This window comes from Oncorhynchus kisutch, linkage group LG24 (genome assembly GCF_002021735.2).
Source record: "Oncorhynchus kisutch isolate 150728-3 linkage group LG24, Okis_V2, whole genome shotgun sequence".
NCBI lineage: Eukaryota > Metazoa > Chordata > Actinopteri > Salmoniformes > Salmonidae > Oncorhynchus > Oncorhynchus kisutch.
The window spans coordinates 35,535,647-35,547,892 of NC_034197.2; the positions used below are offsets into that span (position 1 = coordinate 35,535,647).

At 46.1% G+C, this 12,246-nt stretch overlaps 1 pseudogene; it reads left to right on the forward strand.

The window, feature by feature from the left end:
- Nucleotides 1–316: 316 nt before the first annotated feature.
- On the forward strand, nucleotides 317–10,642 carry LOC109869083 (myosin-7B-like; annotated as a pseudogene).
- The last annotated feature ends 1,604 nt before the right edge of the window (nucleotides 10,643–12,246 follow it).

Here is a 12,246-nt window from a genome sequence, read left to right on the forward strand (position 1 = left end):
CATCTGTTCAGAGTTCTCCCAAGTTTCTAAGCTTTTGACAGGGTGTCGGTCTTCTTGTTGATCTTCCATACATGTTATTGATGTCCACCAATCCCTTCCACTACCACTTTTGCTCCCAGGGTGTGACAACAGTGGAGAACGTGAATGACGAGGAGGAACTGTTGGCCACAGATGACTGCTAATGATCTTTCCTCCACTCTGTTTACTCTCCTTACTCTCTGACCTCTGACCTCTCTCGCTCTCTGCCTGACCCCTCCTCCGTATGCAATGGACAGTCTGGGAGAAGTACAGTTGCTATAAGATAGTGGGGTCCATCATGCACTTTGGCAACACGAAGTTCAAGAAGGTTCGGAGAGAGGAGCAAGCAGTCAGTCAGACGTCATGTCTGATTAAACAGACTATAGTGCATCTTTTACTCTATAATGTTAACATCCTGAGTATGATTGTCAACCTGAGCATTCCTATTCTTTAAACTGGAATACCATACCGTTATGATAGTGTTTTTGTAAAACTATTTTGCAAACACAATGTCAATATGAAACTCCACCCAATCAGTGGCTGGTGGGAGGAGCTACAGGAGGACGTGCTGATTGTAATGGCTGGGAATGGAATAAATGGAAAGGGGTCAAACGTGGTTTCCAAGTTGATGCATTTGATACCATTCCATTTATTCCATTACAATGAGCCCGTCCTCCTATAGATCTGCCCACCAGCCTCCTCTGCACCCTATACATATAGTGTATGCATGTGCTTTGGTCTTCAGGTGCGGACTCCTACCTGATTTGGATCAATTCAGGTGCCCTCACCAAAGGTCTGCTGCACCCTCGGGTCAAAGTGTGTAACAAGTATGTCGTCAAGGGCCAGACTGTTGAGCAGGTGATCTCTCTTCTTCTCTCGCTGTAGAACAACTGTAGAGTAACTATAGAATCGGGGCGGCAGGTAGCCTAGTGGTTAGAGCGTTGGGCCAGTAACCGAAATGTGCTGGATCAAATCCCTGAGCTGACAAGGTAAAAATCTGTCGTTCTGCCCCTGAACAAGGTAGTTAACCCACTGTTCCCCAGTAGGCCGTCATTGTAAATAAGAATTTGTTCTTAATTAACTGACTTTCCTAGTTAAATAAAGGTTACATTTATTTTTATTTTTTTTAATAAGTAGACTTCAAGCTAATATTATCCACATTACCAATATTGTTTCTGAGTAAAGTCAGTGATATACTGTAACAGCTATATGTTCCCTTTGTGTAGGTGAACTACTAAGTTGGAGCTCTAGCCAAATCCACCTACGACCGCATGTTCAACTGGATGATGAGCCGGATCAACAAGAGCCTCTACACGGCCCTGCCAAGACAGCCGGATCAACAAGAGCCTCCACACGGCCCTGCCAAGACAGCCAGATCAACAAGAGCCTTTACTAAGACAGTTTTTCGTCTGTCTATTGAACATTGAAGGGTTCCTGATCTTCGAGGTAGGCCTACACATAGCCTCTGACCAAATTCTGCATTTTATATTGTCTTTTTCCTCACTGTTTCAGCTCATAAACCTCTCCTTCTTTTCAACCCTCCTTCTCTATCTCTCCATGCTCCACTCAGGTTCAACAACTTTGAGCAGCTGTGCATCAACTTCCCCAATGAGAAACGACAACAGTATTTGAACCACCACATGTTCATCCTGGAGCAGGAGGAGTATAAGAGGGAGGGTATTGACCTTCATCGATTTTTGCTTGGATCTACAAACCTGTATCAACCTTATAGAGAAGGTATGTGTCTGTTGTTTCAGCCATTCAGCCATTGTTTCAGCTAGAGCAGAGGGACCGGTACATTTTGCCTGTGAAGAGTGGTTTGATTTCTGTGTGATTTACTCTCGCTTTGTTTCCTGCAGTCCATCCTGGAGGAAGAATGCATGTTTCCAAAGGCCACTGATGTCAGCTTTAACACCAAGCAGTATGACAACCACGTGGGCAAGTCTCCCAACTTCATCAAGCCACGGCTCTGACAAGAAACGTAAATACGAGAGCCACTCCGAGCTGGTGCACTACGCTGGAGTGGTAAAGTGCTCCAGTCTGTTTATTTGAAACATTTTGATCCTTTTTTAACAGCTAAAACATGTCGTCTTCATGACACCTGATATTAATCCATGTTAAAGGTATTATTTCTCACCATTGACCCATCCTCTCCCGTCACCCATCTCCAGGTCCCGTACAACATCAGAGGGTGGCTGGACAAAAACCAGAGACCCCTTAGATGAGACAATAGTCACCTGCTTACAGGGATCAGTTAATAAACGGTTAGCATGCCTTTTTAGAGAACTTTATCAGTAGCGATGCAGCTATTGACGGTGACACAACTTTACATTTTCACATATTTGAAAGTGAAACTACACTAAATAGGGAAATGAAGTCATCGTGATCTACAGCTTGACTGTTCAACTGCTGATTCAAAAGACAGGGGCCAAAGAGAAGAGGAAGAAAGGGGCCTCCTTCCAGACCGTGTCACAGCTTCACAAGAGAAGAGGAAGAAAGGGGCTTCCTTCCAGACCGTGTCACAGCTTCACAAGAGAAGAGGAAGAAAGGGGCCTCCTTCCAGACTGTGTCACAGCTTCACAAGGTGTGTAAGAGTGAGGTAGAGACAGGCTGGCATTACCAGAGTGTCTCTAGGTGTCGGAGTTGTGTGGTTTCGTAGGGATCAGAAGGGGAGTATTTAGAGGTGCTCTGATGACCTGCCTTGAGTTGAGAGGGACGTAGTTAAGACTTGCAGTGATGTTTCGGTAACTCAGCTCATGAACATCACTTTAAGTCTGTGCTACCTCCACTCTTTCATGCCTCTGACTGAGGACAAGGATGAGGAGGCATGGATCCATTCCAGGTCCTTCAGCAGTTGCGGTGTAACGGAGTACCGGAGGGAATTCCGTATCTGCAGGAAGGGCTTCCCCAACCGGATCCTCTATGCAGAGTTCAAACTACGACGGGCATAGTACCTCTGTAACACATACAGTATACATGTAAAACTTTAAAAATCACAGAGACACAAACGCGTTTACCATCTTATTATCAAAATAGCAAAATGGCAATAATGTGAAGAGTCAAGGACGTACTTATGTGTTCCCTGGTGTGTGTGCTATCCTGGTGTGTGTGCTATCCTGGTGTGTGTGCTATCCTGTGCAGGTACCGTATCCCGAACCCCATGGCTATCCCTGAGGAATCCTTTGTGGACAGCAGGAAGGCTGTGGAGAAGCTGCTGAGATCACTGGACACATTGACCACACCCAGTACAAGTTTGGAATTGAATCACCAAGGTGGGTACTGTATGACTGGTACTGATGCACCTGAGTGAGTTTGAAGCTGGATTCTTGTGTTTTGAGATCTCATCTCCAGTTGTGTCTGGTGTTGGGGCTGAAGCTTAAAGCATATGGCCACTCCTCATCGGTTGACGTTATGTTTGGGACAGACTTGTCAGTATGTGTCTCAGAGCATTTCGTATTATTCTGTACGTAGATCCAGGACAATCCATTTAGTATGATATGTTACATTTCGTATGGTATGTATTCATTTGTGTCCATCACCCATTTCGTATGATATGTTACGAATTACAATTCATATTATGTGTAATGAATTCGACTATTGTAAATGTACGATATGTTACAAATTCTATCTAGGTGGGGAAATAATGAAATAATGAAACATATATGCCTGATTGATTGGGGATAATGTGTGTATTAGTAGAGCTTTTTTGGAAATGTGCTGTAAAGCAGTAGACTATAAAAGGTAGCTAGAATGCTTTGTCCTATGGCTTTCCACCCTTACATGTCCCTGTCATATGTCCAATGAACTGGTCAGTCAACGGGTGGGCGTGGTCTAGATCCCTCCCACCCCTCTTTGTTCTAAATTAGATCTGTGTGTGTGCCCTGCTTACCAAATATGGCCTGGCGGGCGCAGGCCATTGTCTCATTTGCTTTACAATAGTGGGTGCTGGGAGACGGCAAGCATGCTGGCCGGGGGAAGTAAATCAATAGTGAATCACTGGCAAGGCAAGGCAGGAGACACACTGTGGGTCAGGTAGAGGGTATTTTATTACGTGAAACTCCAGCCCTCTGTGAAACCAGAGGACTTAATCCCTTATTACCTGGCCAGTTATTCCAGCTATGTGGAGGCTCTGAACTCCAGGCTCCATGGACAAAGGGGGCCAGGGAGAATGGGTTGTTATTAATATGGGGCTGGAGGACATGACAGGTGCTGCTCTTTAAGGGCCATGTGTCAACCCCTCCTGTTTTTCTAAGCGCCAGTTAGCGCCCGGAGGTTATAACAGGCTATTTCAACCAGGACCACACACACACAATGTAAAGCAAGCAAGTGCTGACACACTCATACTTCACGCATGCCATGTACATACCGACAAACTTGGGGGCAAATACACACACTAACAAAACACTCACACACATTTTGCATAGAAAACACTACTAAAAACGTTTTGGGTTGGGCCTGAAAACTCAAACAGAGCCGTCCCAGTCAAACCGCTTCACGTGTGATCTTTATTTCTCCTCCAACATCTTGCGTCTCTCCAGCGTTGGCCCTGCCGCATGGCGAGGAGCTCAGACAGCCTCTCATGGAGCGGCAGGTAGCCTAGTGGTTAGAGCGTTGGGGCAGTAACGGAAAGGTTGCTGGATCGAATCCCAGAGCTGACAAGGTAAAAATATGTCGTTCTACCCCTGAACAAGGCAGATAACCTACTGTTCCCCAGTAGGCCATCATTGTAAATACAAATTTGTTCTTAACTACCTTGCCTAGTTAAATACAAAAAAATGTCCCCCAATAGCTCTGCCCAGGAGGACACCCAACCTGATTTCAGAGCATTTAGTATTATTCTGTATGGAAATCCAAGTCACTCCATTTAATATATATTATGTTCGGTGTGGTTACATAAAATAAATGGTTAATTAAGGCAAAAACATGAACATCAGTCCCAAATCTTCTCACCCATGAAGAGACAAATCCAGTAAAACATCTTGGCGTTTACAGTGGTGAAGAACTGGCCCTGCTTTTCTTCAAGATCAGGCCTCTCCTGAGGAGCACCACGGCAGAGGAGCTGGCCCTGCTTTTCTTCAAGCTTAGGCCTCTCCTGAGGAGCACCACGGCAGAGGAGCTGGCCCTGCTTTTCTTCAAGCTTAGGCCTCTCCTGAGGAGCACCACGGCAGAGGAGCTGGCCCTGCTTTTCTTCAAGCTTAGGCCTCTCCTGAGGAGTACCACGGCAGAGAAGCTGGCCCTGCTTTTCTTCAAGCTCAGGCCTCTCCTGAGGAGCACCACGGCAGAGAAGGAGCTGGCCACACTCAAGGAGGAGTTTGCCAAGTTGAAGGACGTGTTTGACAAGTCTGAGGCAAAGCACAAGGGGCTGCATGAGAGAAAGGTGGCCCTGATCCAGGAGAAGAATGACCTGGCCCTACAGCTGCAGGCAGTGAGTGTTTACAGATAACATCAAGATATTACACTGTACAACAGGATACCGGCAAGATAAGGATCAATGAGGTAAGATAAAGTGAAGATGTAGCAATATGATCAGACAAGATAAATGTAGACCTAATCAGAATAGACCAGAAACGATTAGGCCATCAAGATAACAGATGCTAAGAAGATGTACTAAACGGGAAGTCTCTCTCTGTGTGACCCCTGACCCCCAGGAGCAGGACAACCTGATGGATGCAGGTTGTGACCTGCTGATCAAGGCCAAGGTCATAGAGCTGAAGGAAAGACTTGAGGATGAGGAGATGAACGCCAGCCTGAACGCCAGCCTGAACGCCAAGAACCACAAGCTGGAGGATGTGTGTGCAGAGCTGAAGAAAGACAGATCTGGAGATCACCATGGCCAAGGTGGAGAAGGAGAGACATGCCACAGAGAACAAGGTGAGCAGGGAGGGATTAGTCTGGGTACCAGTCTGTTTAACTACTGTTCTACTCCTTGCCCCTCCTTGCAATGCTAAACATTTTTGGCCAATCACATGGAGTGGAATAAAATTTTCAAATTTATATAGCCCTTCTTACATCAGCTGATATATCAAAGTTCTGTACAGAAACCCTGCTTAAAACCCCAAACAGCAAGCAATGCAGGTGTAGAAGCACGGTGGCTAGGAAAAACTCCCTAAAAAGGCCAAAACCTAGGAAGAAACCTAGAGAGGAACCAGGCTATGAGGGGTGGCAAGTCATCTTCTGGCTGTGCCGGGTGGAGATTATAACAGAACATGGCCAAGATGTTCAAATGTTCATAAATGACCAGCATGGTCGTATAATAATAAGGCAGAACAGTTGAAACTGGAGCAGCAGCACGGCCAGGTGGACTGGGGACAGCAAGGAGTCATCATGTCAGGTAATCCTGGGGCATGGTCCTAGGGCTCAGGTCCTCCGAGAGAGAGAAAGAAAGAGAGAAGGAGAGAATTAGAGAACACACATAGATTCACACAGGACACCGACTAGGACAGGAGAAGTACTCCAGATATAACAAACTGACCCTAGCCCCCCGACACATAAACTACTGCAGCATAAATATTGGAGGCTGAGACAGGAGGGGTCAGGAGACACTGTGGACCCATCCGAGGACACCCCCAGACAGGGCCAAACAGGAAGGATATAACCCCACCCACTTTGCCAAAGCACAGCCCCCACACCACTAGAGGGATATCTTCAAACACCAACTTACCATCCTGAGACAGGGCCGAGTATAGCCCACAAAGATCTCCGCCATGGCACAACCCAAGGGGGGGCGCCAACCCAGACAGGATGACCACATCAGTGAATCAACCCACTCAGGTGACGCACCCCTTCCAGGGACGGCATGAGAGAGCCCCAGTAAGCCAGTGACTCAGCGCCTGTAATAGGGTTAGAGGCAGAGAATCCCAGTGGAAAGAGGGGAACCGGCCAGGCAGAGACAGCCAGGGCGGTTCGTTGCTCCAGAGCCTTTCCCTTCACCTTCCCACTCCTGGGCCAGACTACACTCAATCATATGACCCACTGAAGAGATGAGTCTTCAGTAAAGACTTAAAGGTTGAGACAGAGTTTGCGTCTCTGACATGGGTAGGCAGACCGTTCCATAAAAATGGAGCTCTATACGAGAAAGCCCTGCCTCCAGCTGTTTGCTTAGAAATTCTAGGGACAATTAGGAGGCCTGCGTCTTGTGACCGTAGCGTACGTGTAGGTATGTACGGCAGGACCAAATCAGAGAGATAGGTAGGAGCAAGCCCATGTAATGCTTTGTAGGTTAGCAGTAAAACCTTGAAATCAGCCCTTGTTTGACAGGAAGCCAGTGTAGAGAGGCTAGCACTGGAGTAATATGATCACATTTTTTGGTTCTAGTCAGGATTCTAGCAGCCATATTTAACACCAACTGAAGTTTATTTAGTGCTTTATCCGGGTAGCCGGAAAGTAGAGCATTGCAGTAGTCTAACCTAGAAGTGACAAAAGCATGGATAAATTTTTCTGCATCATTTTTGGACAGAAAGTTTCTGGTTTTTGCAATGTTGCGTAGATGGAAAAAAGCTGTCCTTGAAATGGTCTTGATATGTTCTTCAAAAGAGAGATCAGGGTCCAGAGTAATGCCGAGGTCCTTCACAGGTTTATTTGAGACGACTGTACATCCATTAAGATGAATTGTCAGATTCAACAGAAGATCTCTTTGTTTCTTGGGACCTAGAACAAGCATCTCTGTTTTGTCCGAGTTTAAAAGTAGAAAGTTTGCAGCCATCCACTTCCTTATGTCTGAAACACATGCTTCTAGCAAGGGCAATTTTGGGGCTTCACCATGTTTCATTGAAATGTACAGCTGTGTGTCATCCGCATAGCAGTGAAAGTTAACATTATGTTTTCGAATAACATCCCCAAGAGGTAAAATATATAGTGAAAACAATAGTGGTCCTAAAACGGAACCTCGAGGAACACCGAAATTTACAGTTGATTTGTCAGAGGACAAACCATTCACAGAAACAAACTAATATCTTTCCGACAGATAAGATCTAAACCAGGCCAGAACTTGTCCGTGTAGACCAATTTGGGTTTCCAATCTCTCCAAAAGAATGTTGGTGATCGATGGTATCAAAAGCAGCACTAAGGTCTAGGAGCACGAGGACAGATGCAGAGCCTCGGTCCGATGCCATTAAAATGTAATTTACCACCTTCACAAGTGCCATCTCAGTGCTATGATGGGGTCTAAAACCAGACTGAAGCATTTCGTATACATTGTTTGTCTTCAGGAAGGCAGTAAGTTGCTGCGCAACAGCCTTTTCTATAAATACTCCAGATATAACAGACTGACCCTAGCCCCCCGACAAAAACTACTACAGCATAAATACTGGAGGCTGAGACAGGAGGGGTCAGGAGACACTGTGGCCCCATCCGATGACACCCCAGGACAGGGCCAAACAGGCAGGATATAACCCCAACCACTTTGCCAAAGCACAGCCCCACACCACTAGAGGGATATCTTCAACCACCAACTTACCATCCTGAGACAGGGCCGAGTATAGCCCACAAAGATCTCCGCCATGGCACAACCCAAGGGGGGCGCCTACCCAGACAGGAAGACCACGTCAGCGACTCAACCTACTCAAGTGATGCACAACTCCTAGGGACGGCATGGAAGAGCACCAGTAAGCCAGTGACTCAGCCCCTGTAATAGGGTTAGAGGCAGCGAATCCCAGCGGAGAGAGGGGAACCGGCCAGGCAGAGACAGCAAGGGTGGTTCGTTGCTCCAGAGCCTTTCCGTTCACCTTCACACTCCGGGGCCAGACTACACTCAATCATATGACCCGCTGAAGAGATGAGTCTTCAGTAAGACTTAAAGGTTGAGACCGAGTCTGCGTCTCTCACATGGGTAGGCAGACCATTCCATGAAAATTGAGCTCTATAGGAGAAAGCCCTGCCTCCAGCTGTTTGCTTAGAAATTCTAGGGACAATTAGGAGGCCTGCTTCTTGTGACCGTAGCATACGTGTAGTACGGAAAGATAGATAGGGGCAAGCCCATGTAATGCTTTGTCGGTTAGCAGTAAAACCTTGAAATCAGCCCTTGCCTTAACAGGAAGCCAGTGTAGGGGGGCTAAGCACTGGAGTGTTAGCACTGGAATGTTAGCTAAACAGACTGGTACCCAAGCTAAGGGGTGGCTCAATGCCCGCAGATATACTTTTCAGCATTCCTGTCATGTAAACCTCTGATCAGTCAATTTACTGTGCTGTATATATCAGATACACTACATGGCCAAAGGTATGTGGACACGTGCTCGTTGAACATCTCATTACAAAATCATGGGCATTAATAGAGTTGCCCCCCCCCCTTTGCTGCTATAACAGCCTCCGTTCTTCTGGGTGTTGGAACATTGCTGCAGGGACTTGCTTCATTCAGCCACAAGAGAATTAGTGAGTACGGGCCCTGATGTTGGGCCATTAGGTCTGGCTCACAGTCGGCGTTCCAATTCATCCCAAAGGTGTTCGATGGGGTTGAGGTCAGGGCTCTGTGCAGGCCAGTCAAGTTCTTCCACACCAATCTCAACAAATAATTTCTGTATGGATCTCGCTTTGTGCACAGGTGCATTGTCATGCTGAAACAGGAAAGGGCCTTCCCCAAACTGTTGCCATAAAGTTGGAAGCACAGAATTGTCTACAACGTCATTGTATGCTGTAGCGTTACGATTTCTCTTCACTGGAACTAAATGGCCTAGCCCGAACCACGAAAAACATCCCCAGACCATTATTCCTCCTCCGCCCAACTTTACAGTTGACACTATACAGTCGGGCAGGTAGTGTTCTCCTGGCATCTGTGAAACCCAGATTCATCCATCAGACTGTCAGATGGTGAACGTGATTCATCACTCCAGAGAAAGCGTTTCTGCTGCTCCAGAGTCCAATGACTGCGAACTTTCATATTTATACCACATTGTTTGTTCCCCCTTTCTGTCCTCAGGTGAAGAACCGGATGGAGGAGATAGGTGTTCTGGGCGAGTCCATGCTGAGCCTGACCAAGGAGAAGACGGCCCTGCAGGAGGCCCACCGGCAGCCCGAGTCCATCTTGTGTCTTACCAAGGAGAAGGCGGCCCTGCAGGAGGCCTACCAGCAGGCCCTGACTAACCTGCTGGTCGGGGAGGATAAGGTCAATATGCTGAGGAAGGCCAAGGTCAAACTGGAGCAGCAAGTGGACAATGTTAGTAAAGGGACATGAAAAACACACTTCACCACATACAGTAGCCTAACTAGCTCCTTAGTTAAACACATAGTGTCTGTCAATCATTAAAATGAAGGGAACACGGCACAGCATGACTTTAAGTTATTAATTTGTCAGAAAGTTAACTGACCCCGAGAAGCTAACCAAACTCACCTTTCTCTGCTTCTCGCTCTGTGTAGCAGAGTATAATTGTAGGCTAGTGGAACCTGAGGCTATGGTACCAAGATCTCCTTCAACCAGAACACTGAACAAATAGCTGTAGGAGAACAAGGTCAGAGGTCACACTTAGGTTAACTAAGTGGTCACCCGTATACAGTGCTTTCGGAAAGTATTCAGTGCAGTATTCAGTGCAGTATTCAGTGCTTAGGTTAACTAAGTGGTCACCCGTATACAGTGCTTTCGGAAAGTATACAGTGCTTTCGGAAAGTATTGTTAAGTTACAGCCCTATTCCAAAATGTATTAAATAAAATAAAATAACAGGTTTTTAGAATGTTTTGCTAATTTATTAAAAATATAAAACTGATATGTCACATTTACATAAGTATCCAGACCCTTTACTCAGTTCTTTGTTGAAGCACCTTTGGCAGTGATTACTGCATCACGTTTTCTGGGGTTTGACGCTACAAGCTTGGCACACCTGTATTTGGGGAGTTTCTCCCATTCTTCTCTGCAGATCCTCTCAAGCTCTGTCGGGATGGATGGGGAGCGTCGCTGCATGGCTATTTTCAGGTCTCTCCAGAGATGTTCGATCAGGTTCAAGTCCTGGCTCTGGCTTGGCCACTCAAGGACATTCAGAGAGTTATCCCGGCAGCCACTCCTGCATCATCTTGGCTGTGTACTTAGGGTCGTTGTCCTGTTGTAAGGTGAACCTTCAACCTAGTCTAAGGTCCTGAGCGCTCTGGAGCAGGTTTTCCTGCCACTGAAAAACATCCCAACAGCATGATGCTGCCACCACCATGCTTCACCATAGGGATGGTGCCAGGTTTCCTCCAGATGTGACACTTGCCATTCAGGCCAAAGAGTTCAATCTTGGTTTCATCAGATCAGAGAATTTTGTTTCTCATGGTCTCAGAGTCTATAGGTGCCTTTTCTCAAACTCCAAGTGGGCTGTCATGTGCCTTTTACTGAGGAGTGGCTTCTGTCTGGCCACTCTATCATAAAGGCCTGATTGGTGGAGTGCTGCAGAGATGGTTGTCCTTCTGGAAGGGTCACCAATCTCCACACAGGAACTCTGGAGCTCAGGTTGACCATCAGGTTCTTGGTTCCTTACCAAGGCCCTTCTCCCGATTGCTCAGTTTTCCCGGGGGCCAGCTTTAGGAAGAGTCTTGGTGGTTCCAAAACTTCTTCCATTTATGAATGATGGAGGCCATTGTGTTCTTGAGGACCTTCAATGCTGCATACATGTTTTGGTACCCTTCCCCAGATCTATGCCTCAACACAATCCTGTCTCAGAGCTCTACAGACAACTCCTTCAACCTCATGGCTTGGTTTTTACTCTGACATGTTCTGTCAACTGAGGGACGTTTATTATAGACAGGTGTGTGCCTGTCCAATCAATTAAATTTACCACAGGTGGACTCCAATCAAGTTGTAGAAACATCTTAAGGATGATCAATGGAAACATGACGCACCTGAGCTCAATTTCGAGTCTCATAGCAAAGGGTCTGAATACTTATGTAAACAAGATATATTTTTTTGTTATAAATTTGCTAAATTGTATTAAAACCTGTTTTCGCTTTGTCATTATGGGGGTATTGTGTGTAGATTGATAAGGAAAATTAGTTTTGTCAATTTTAGAATACAGCTGTAACGTAACGAAATGTAGAAAAAGTAAAGTGGTCTGAATATCTTCAGAATACACCGTATATCCAGCATTTTTGTCAAAATTGCTCAGGCTCAGTAAATTTGGTTCGGGTTCATTGATAGACAGCGATATTTAAATCTTGTTTTAAGCAAATTTAAGTCAGGACTGAGACTAAACCAATCAACACCTCTTGGAAAGCCATGCTGGTATGTCTTTTGCATAAACATGTGTGTAATTGTCCCACAGAAATATAAA